The sequence below is a fragment of the Stenella coeruleoalba genome (assembly GCF_951394435.1).
Source record: "Stenella coeruleoalba genome assembly, chromosome: 6".
NCBI classification, from domain to species: Eukaryota; Metazoa; Chordata; class Mammalia; order Artiodactyla; family Delphinidae; genus Stenella; species Stenella coeruleoalba.
In genome coordinates this window covers 119,863,251-119,872,658 of record NC_137151.1, presented here as the reverse complement: position 1 = coordinate 119,872,658, position 9,408 = coordinate 119,863,251, and positions in this window count along the sequence as shown.

Sequence of the window (9,408 nt, the reverse complement as noted above, 5' to 3'; positions counted from 1 at the left end):
TGCCGTGGAGCAACTAAGCCTGTGCGCCCCAACTACTGAGCCTGCTCTCTAGAGCCTGCGTGCCACAACTACTGAAGCGCGCACGCCTGGAGCCCGTGCTGCACAACAAGAGAAGCCAGTGCAATGAGAAGCCTGCACACCACAATGAAGAGTAGCCCCCGCTCACTGCAACTAGAGACAGCCCACGTGCAGCGACGAAGACCCAATGCAGCCAAAAATAAATAAATTTATTTAAAAAAAAAAAAGTGTCAGAGGTTTGCCAAGACACGGAAATAAGTCTGTGCATGGCCTCATTCTCCAGGAGTCACTTTGTGCTAAAAGGTTAAAAATGATAGTTAAGGGCTTCCCTGGTGGCACAGTGGTTGAGAGTCCGCCTGCCGATGCAGGGGACACGGGTTCGTGCCCCGGTCCAGGAAGATCCCACATGCCGCCGAGCGGCTGGGCCCGTGAGCCATGGCCGCTGAGCCTGCACATCCGGATCCTGTGCTCCGCAACGGGAGAGGCCACAACAGTGAGAGGCCCGTGTACAGCAAAAAAAAAAAAAAAATGGTAGTTAAAAAACGACTATGTCATGGACATAGTAGTTTATACCATGATCTGGATACGCTCCCATGGCTTGGACCGCAGAAAGTTCGGTGCTTTGTTTAATGAGTTAGATGCACCATATGGAAGCATGTTCTGCTCCATGGAACTTAAGTGGCTGAGTTGTGGTGTGGTCCTAAGGCAGGTTTTTGAATTGTTGGAGGAAATTAACTTTTTCCTGTCTTCTAGAGGAAAATCTGTGCCTCAGCTTACAAGCAAAGATTGGGTCAGAGACTTAGCCTTTTTGGTTGACATTATGACATATCTAAACATGTTGGATATTTCTCTGCAAAGGCGTTCTCAAGTGGTGACACAAATGTATGATTCAGTTGGCTCATTCCTAGCAAAATTGTGTCGTTGGGAGACTCATATGGCAAGGAACAATCTGGCCCACTTTCCTACACTGAAATTAGTTTTTGAACATGAAAATGACGGCCTGAACTACATTCACCAAATTAAAGAGTTGAAGGCTGAATTCCAAAAAAGGTTCTCTGATGAAAACTTTATGAGAATGAACTAATATTGTTCAGTTCCCCTTTCTCAATTAGTATCAATAATGTGAATGAAGAGCTACAAATGGACGTTATTGAACTGCAGTGCAACAGTATACTGAAAGCCAAATATGGTGACGTTGGCATCCCAGAATTCTACAGACACCTTGGGAACGGTTACCCGAAATATAAAAACCATTGCGCAAAGGTTCTGTCCATGTTTGGAAGTATTTATGTTTGTGAGCAGCTCTTTTCTGCTATGAAACTAAAGAAAAGTAAATGTTGCTCCCAGTTAAAGGATTCAGAGATGAATGTGCAGCACAGGATTCACAGCCTGACGTTGATTGACATCTTGGGGCATAAGAAAGGAGTGTCAGATTTTGAATTTCAAATCTGAGGAGTAATAAATTATGGAACTTTGAATAATTATTTCTATTTTCAAATTATGTTTTTTCAATGTCAGATTTAAAGCATAATCTCTGGCATCGTATGTTTGTACCTTATGACAGATAAAATAACGTTTCCTTATATCCCGGCAGCTTATTTGTCCTATACTTGGCTTTTCTGGCACTTAGATTATTCAGGTTTATAAACCTGTGCCCTAAAAGTAGCCACATTTTCCCAAAAGGCACTTGTGAGCCGGCGACGTGAACCAGGGAGTCAGCTGGATGAACGGAATGTTTAGATGCCTCATGCAACCCTGTCCCCTAGGGTGACAGACGTGCCACAGTGATCCTGGGGCTCACCACTTCCTTAGACAGAGCTGGGGCGGCATAGCCAATTCTGGCCGCTGGGCTTCCTTTTTGGTGCTTGCATTTTGCATTTAAACACCTTCCTTTTGAAATTTCAATATTGCTGGTCAGCTCACAGTCAGTTGTGTCTGGACCTGGGAGCCGTTCTGCCTCTTACAGACAGGGATGGGCATTCCTTTGGCATCCTGGTCACCCCAAGGGGATGCAGAATGGGGTGTCAACATGTCTAAGAGCTTATGAGCATTTTTCCAGGGAGAAGGCCCATAGCTGCCTTCAGAGTCTTAAAGAGGTCTGTGATCCAAAAGTTGTTTTTCTACTGTGAAATTGGGACAGGACTCCTCACTGTTGCAGAAACTATATCTTGAAAAATCAGTCACATTATAGAAATGATATGTACTTACTGTAGAACATTTGGAAACTCTAAAGAAATAAAGGGAGGGCTTCCCTGGTGGGGCAGTGGTTAAGAATCTGCCTGCCAATGCAGGGGACATGGGTTCGAGCCCTGGTCCGGGAAGATCCCACATGGCGCAGAGCAACTAAGCCTGTGCACCACGACTACTGAGCCTGCGCTCTGTAGCCTGTGAGCCACAATTACTGAGCCTGCATGCCACAACTGCTGAAGCCCGCGTGCCTAGTGCCCGTGCTCCGCAACAAGAGAAGCCACCGCACTGCAACAAAGAGTAGCCCCCGCTCACTGTAACTAGAGAAAGCCCGTGTGCAGCAAGGAAGACCCAACGCAGCCAAAAATAATAAATAAATAAAAAGAAAAGAAATAAAGGGGAAAACCTATAATCTCAACAACCAGAGGTAACCCCTATAAATATTTACGTATGTTTTCTCTGTCAACTTTCTGTGATTATTTTATATGGTCGAGTACATCATGTATTCTGCTGCCTTCCCCCTCACTCCCTCACTTAGTAAATTCTAAACATCCATCAGCTCTTCCAAGCTTACGGTTGAGTTTGATTGTGTCAGGTGTGCACTGATGGGCCTTTGCCAGCCAGAGTGAGTTCTCTGGGCAGCACGTGAGCCACAAGGTTGATTTCCAGGGGTGGGATTCCTCTTCCATTCTGCCAGGCTCTGCGAAGGCCAGAGAACTACCCTGTTGTCTAGGGAAGCAGAGGCAGATGCCACCTGCTGACCCTCAAGGCAGTCTTCCAGCGGAGGTCCTGGGACCACTACTGAGGAGAAGCTTAGCTGAACAGCCACAGCAGAGCAAAGAGGGAGATGGGGGCGTTAGGACGGGGTCTCACCCATGGCTCCAGTCTTGGCTGGGCCATCAGTGCTCCCCGAAAGTCTTCCATTTCCCTTGTCCCGTTGTCCATATGACCCCGTCTTCTTCCTACAAGTCAAACCAAATTTACCACTCTTCTCTCTTCTCATTCAGTAACTTCACCTCCTAAATAAAATCCATTTGAGAAGGACCCCCTCCTCTCCTGTTCACCTTTACACACTTGCCAGGATCTGTAGCCCCCTCCCTTCCTAAGGTGCCTTCTCCTTGCCCACGGCCAGTCCCTCCCCCTGTACTCCGGTCTCCATCCCTTGCCTCTGTAGGGCTTTCCTCCATCCTCTACCTTTCTGTACTTCTGGGATTTTTGTTTGTACTGGCTCCTTCCACCAATATTTTTTTTTAGTTTTCTGAATTTTTTAAACATTGAATACTTTTTGAATATTCACATAGTTCAAAATAATACAAAAAAGTATATGGTGAAAATTATGGCTTCCTTTCCAGCCCACACTCATGTTCACCCTTCACCTCTCCTCCATCTTACTAGTTTCTTGTGTTATCTTTTTTTTTAACATCTTTATTGGAGTATAATTGCTTTACAACGATGTGTTAGTTTCTGCTTTATAACAAAGTGAATCAGCTATACATATACATATATCCCCATATCTCTTCCCCCTTGCTTCTCCCTCCCTCCCACCCTCCCTATCCCACCCCTCTAGGTGGTCACAAAGCACCAAGCTGATCTCCCTGTTTCCACCAATATTTAAATATGCCCATGTCTCTGACACACTCTTTTAAATTTTCTAATTAAAATGTTAAAATTAGGACACACGTTTACTAGTTCAAAATTTAACAGGTGTAAATTGAAAGTCCTCCTCCCCCATCCCCTAGCCACCTAGCTCCCTTGTATGGAAGTAACCAGTATTATTGGTTTCTTGTGTCCTTCCACTGTTGTGCATGGTCAAGGAATCATGTTTACGTTATTTTTCCCACCTATTTTTTTTTTACACAAAAAACTAATAGGTTATACAGGTGTATAATAGGTTATACAAGTGTAACCTACTAGTACCTTGCTTTTGCTTTTTCATTTAAAGTATCTTGGAGATCATATCAATAACAAAGAGGTGCTCTGTTCGTTTTTACAGTTGTAGTGTTGTGTGGATGTACAAGGATTTGTCTGCCAGTGTATTAGGTTAACTCCAGCTCCACTCCTGTAACAGATGGACTCCAAATTCTTAGTAGGTCAACAGAGTAATCATTTATTTCTCACTCATGACACAGTAGGGAGTGAGTATTCTCGGTCACATGGCCTTCCATGTGATCATTTAGGGACCTAGGCTTCCTCCACTTTGTGCCTCTGTCCTGGGCCATTGGAAAACTCTTCGTTCAGCAAGTGGATAGGAAAGAGCAAGGAGGATCCAATGTGGGGACTTTTTATGTCGGGCCTAGGTGTGTGTTCACTACTACCTTTGGCTAGAGCTTGGTCAAATGACCGTACCGCTAGTCCCAAGGGAGGTAGGGAAAGCTGGACCGCAGCTGCATATCCAGGAAGAAGGAATAGGTTGGACGAGCAGCTCACCAGTCTGCTGCCACTAGTCTTCTGCTGATGCTGCCTCCGTTTCCACAGAATCCAAAACAAAGCCTTTCCCTCAACCCACATCTGCCTTTGAAGTCCTGTTCTCCTTCCTTTTACAGCTAAATGTATCTTGAAAGTGTCCCAATTTGCTACCTGCAGTCCTTCTCTGACTCCTCTGCGCACCTGTGATGGAGGTGCCCCCCTCCCCACCTGCCGTTCTGCTGAGACTCTTCCCAAGGACGCCAAGGACCTCTGCGGCAAAGGCTCCTAGATGCTTTTCAGTTCATATCTTAATCCCTGCAACGTTTGACACCACTGACCACCCCTTCCTCCCCCTTTGAAATCTCATTCTTTTCATTATTCTCCTCCTCTCTGAATGCTTCTTCTCAGGCTGTCCCCTTTCTCTGTCCCTTAAATGTTGATGTTCCTTCGATGACTTTTCCCCCTCACAGCGTATCAGTGGCTTTTAACCTTTTGGGGGAGGGGAAAGGGGAGGGCAGTCAGGGATCTCTTGGAGCATCCGTTAAAAGATGTCAACCCTCTTCCAAGAATTATGCACGTGTGCACCTACATGTGTATTTTTCTTACACTTTCAGAAGGTCCCCGGATCCCAGAAGCCCACCTTGATATCCAGGTTCAGAACCTCTATTCTGTGTGTCCCCTGGGTGACTCTGTCTACCCCCACAGCTTCCATTGTGTGCAGAGGCTTCCAGAGTAGAATCTCCAGCCAAGCACTTCCTTCTAAATGCCAGCCTGTAAGTGCTGGACCTCTCCATTAAGAGATCCTCCAGGCCCTGCCACTGTATGGTGTTGATAATTGAATTCATCATTTCTCTCCCCAGCTTCTAAACCAGTTCTCCCCTGGCTGGCTTTATTTTAGTGAATGGTGCCGCCATCCATCCAGTTTCTGGCTCAAGTCAGAAACCTGGGAGTTGTCTTGCACTTCCTTCTACTTACTCATTTCCCATTTCTGCCTAATTGCTAAATCCTGTTGACTAAGCTTTTGAATCTCTCACTTCTCTACAATCTCATCGGTAGTGGACAGTACCACTCTTGTTGGGACCATCGTCATCTCTTGCTTGAACTTCTCTGCAAAAGCTCCCTAATTGGTCTCCCTGCCTCTCCATCTCTAATCTTTCTGCCTTCAAAACATTCTCCACCCAACAGAGTGATCAAAAAATAAACCCAAATTAGGTCACATTACCCCCCTGCTTAACATTCTCCAACGATTCTTTAAATCATTTATAATAAAACCCAAACTCTTCTTAACAGCAACAACAACAACCAAACAATTAAAAATGGGCAAAGGACATGAATAGACATTTCTCCAAAGAAGATGTACCAAATGGCCAATAAACATATGAAAAGATGCTCAACATCACCGATCATTAGGGAAATGCAAATCGAAACTACAACGAGGTACCACTCCACACTCATTAGGATGGCTACTATAACAACAACAACAAACAAAATAACAGGTGTTGGTGAGGATGTGGAGAAACTGGAACCTTTGTGCGCTGTTGGTGGGAATGTAAAATAGTACAGCCGCTGTGGAGAACAGTTTGGTGATTAATCAAAGAGTAAAAAATAATCACGTGATCCAGTAATTCCACTTCTGGGTATATATCCAAAATATCTGAAAGCATGGTCTCTAAGAGATACCTGTACACCCATGTTCACAGTAACTAAAACCCAGGTGTCTCTCAATGGATTCATGGGTAAGCAGAATGTGGTGTATATATACAATGGAGTATTAGTCCTCCTTAAACAGGAAGAAAATTCTGACACGTGCTACAACATTGATGAACCTTGAGAACATTGTGCTAAGTGAAAAAACCAGTCTCAAAAAAACATACAGTATGATTCTACTTACTTGAGGTGCTTAGAGTAGTTGAAAATCATAGAAACAGAAAGTTGGACAGTGATTGCCGGGCCTGTGGGGAGGGACACTGGGGAGCTGTTGCTTCATGGATATGGAGTATCAGCTTTATGAGATGAAACGAGTTCTGGAGGTGGATGCTGGTGATAGTTGCATATTATGAATGTATTTCATACCATTGAACTGTACACTGAAAACAAGATGGTAAATTTTGTTAGGTGTATTTTACCACAGTCAAAAAATTTAGGGAAAAAATCCCCCAAACTTCTCACCTACCATGTGACCACAGAGCCCCATGTAGTAGGCGTTTCCCTGTCTTCCTGATCTCTTCTCCACTTCGCTCCTCACTGCACGCCGGACACTTGCCCTCTTTCTGTGCCGTGAGTCCTTTTACGTAGCTGTCCCTGCTACCGGGAGCACTCCTCTCCAGATCTTCTGACCACTGAGGTCAGAGCTTAAATGTTGCCACTTCAGAGAAGCCTCTCCTGACCCATCTTAGAATGACTGCCTCTGCCCCGTCACCCCTTGTTTTGTTTTCACTTAGGTGATGTTCTTACTCCCCAAATGTCATATCCTTCTCAGTGCATCATATCAGGAGGCACACGTTGTCCATCTGCCCCTTTCCGGGCGATGTTCACTTTGGTCATTTGGTTAAGATGATTTCTGTCAGGTTTCTTCATTGTAACATTACTCGTTTTGGGACTTCCCTGGTGGTCCAGTGGTTAAGAATCTGACTTCCAATGCAGGGGATGTGGGTTCGATCCCTGGTCAGGGAACTAACATCCCGTGTGCCGCGGAGCAACTAAGCCCACATGCCGTGACTACTGAGCTTGTGCACCTCAACGAGAGAGCCCGCGTGCTGCAAACTACAAAGCCCATGTGCCCTGGACCCCGTGGGCCACAGCTAGAGAGAAGCCTGCCCCCTGCAATGAAGAGCCCGTGCACTGCAACTAGGACCCAATGCAGCCAAAAGTAAATAAATATTTTTTAAAAATTAAATAAAATTACTTGTTTATAAGTATCTTATGTAGAGAGACTTTGCAACTCTCTAAATATTCCTATTTCTTATCCTACTTATCCCCACTCATTTTAGCGTCTACTGGTAATTCTTGCCTGACACAGCTATTACTGGGGTATTTGCCAAGTGGTGGTTTTCAGTTTTCCTTATTTTACATTTATGGGTTAGAATTCTACCATGAGAAGGGCTTTTCCCTTCACCTTTCTCCCTCCCTCCCTCCCTCCCTCCTTCCCTTCCTTCCTTCCTTCATTTATTTACTTACTTATTTATTTATTTGACTGCACTGTGTGGCTTGTGGGAATCTTAGCTCCCCAACCAGGGATTGAAACTGGGCCCTCGCAGTGAAAGCACAGAGTCCTAACCACTGGACTACCAGTGAATTCCTCCTCCTTTATTTCTTCATTCATTCAAGTATTTATATTGATACGGACTCACAGATTCTTATTTTATTCTATAGGTTCTTATTCTATGAACTATCATCCATTACTGTCATTACTTATTTTGTCTGTCAGATTGCCCCTGGTTTGGCATGGGGACATTCAGGTTGCCTCCTGTATCTATTGACATGTCCCAATATGTCCCCATTACTATTTGAGCTCTTCATTCCCTTTTGACACCATAAAATGTTGGAGGCTCACCTCGTACTTTCCTTGCTGCAGCCCTGGAAATAGCCATTTCTCCAAGGAGTCTTGGTGCCCTTTATTGGAGAATGGGTTTAGATACCAAGATCCAGGAACTGGGTGAGTTCACTGGTGTTGGGCGTTACAACTTTCAGGCCCTCTCAGTGGACAGTTAGGAAGCGTATGTGCACGCACATGCACATCCAAAGCTATTTCTATATCTATTGATACGTATTTTGAAAACCATGAGCTCACACTGATGCCCCTAGTTCCAGTTCAACACCACAGTGTTTATTTTGGCCTACCCCCTTCCTTCTTTCTTTTTTTTTTAAAAATAAATTTATTTATTTTGGCTGTGTTGGGTCTTTGTTGCTGCACGCGGGCTTTCTCTAGTTGCGGTGAGCGGGGACTACTCTTTGTTGCGGGGCACGGGCTTCTCATTGCAGTGGCTTCTCTCGTTGTGGAGCACGGTCTCTAGGCGGGCAAGCTTCAGTAGTTGTGGCACATGGGCTCAGTAGTTGTGGCGCACAGGCTTAGTTGCTCCATGGCATGTGGGATCTTCCCGGACCAGGGCTCGAACCTGTGTCCCCTGCATTGGCAGGCAGATTCTTTTTTTTTTTGCGGTACGCGGACCTCTCACTGTTGTGGCCTCTCCCGTTGTGGCGCACAGGCTCCGGACGCGCAGGCTCAGTGGCCATGGCTCACGGGCCCAGCCGCTCCGCGACATGTGGGATCTTCCCGGACCGGGGCACGAACCCATGTCCCCCGCATCGGCAGGCGGACTCTCAACCACTGCGCCACCGGGGAAGCCCCTTTTTTCTTTTTTTTTAACATCTTTATTGGAGTATAATTGCTTTACAATGGTGTGTTAGTTTCTGCTTTATAACAAAGTGAATCTGCTGTACATACACATATATCCGCATATCTCCTCCCTCTTGTGTCTCCCTCCCATCCTCCCTATCCCACCCCAGCAGGAGGATTCTTAACCACTGCGCCACCAGAGAAGCCCCCCCCTTCCTTATTTCTAACTCCTTTTTCTGACAGTGAGAAAGCTGGCTCTCATTAGTCACCATATATTTATTTGCTTAGTGGTAGAATACACATAAGCAGTTTCTGAATTTCTAACTCACAGCTCTGAAAAACAAACCTACTACTTAGAGTACAGTACTGTGCAGTTTTTTCCCTTTAGTCTTAGAATAGATGGTCAAATACCCTTTTCTGAAGTCACTTAGAGGAGCGTCCCCCGGCATCCTCCGTGTCGT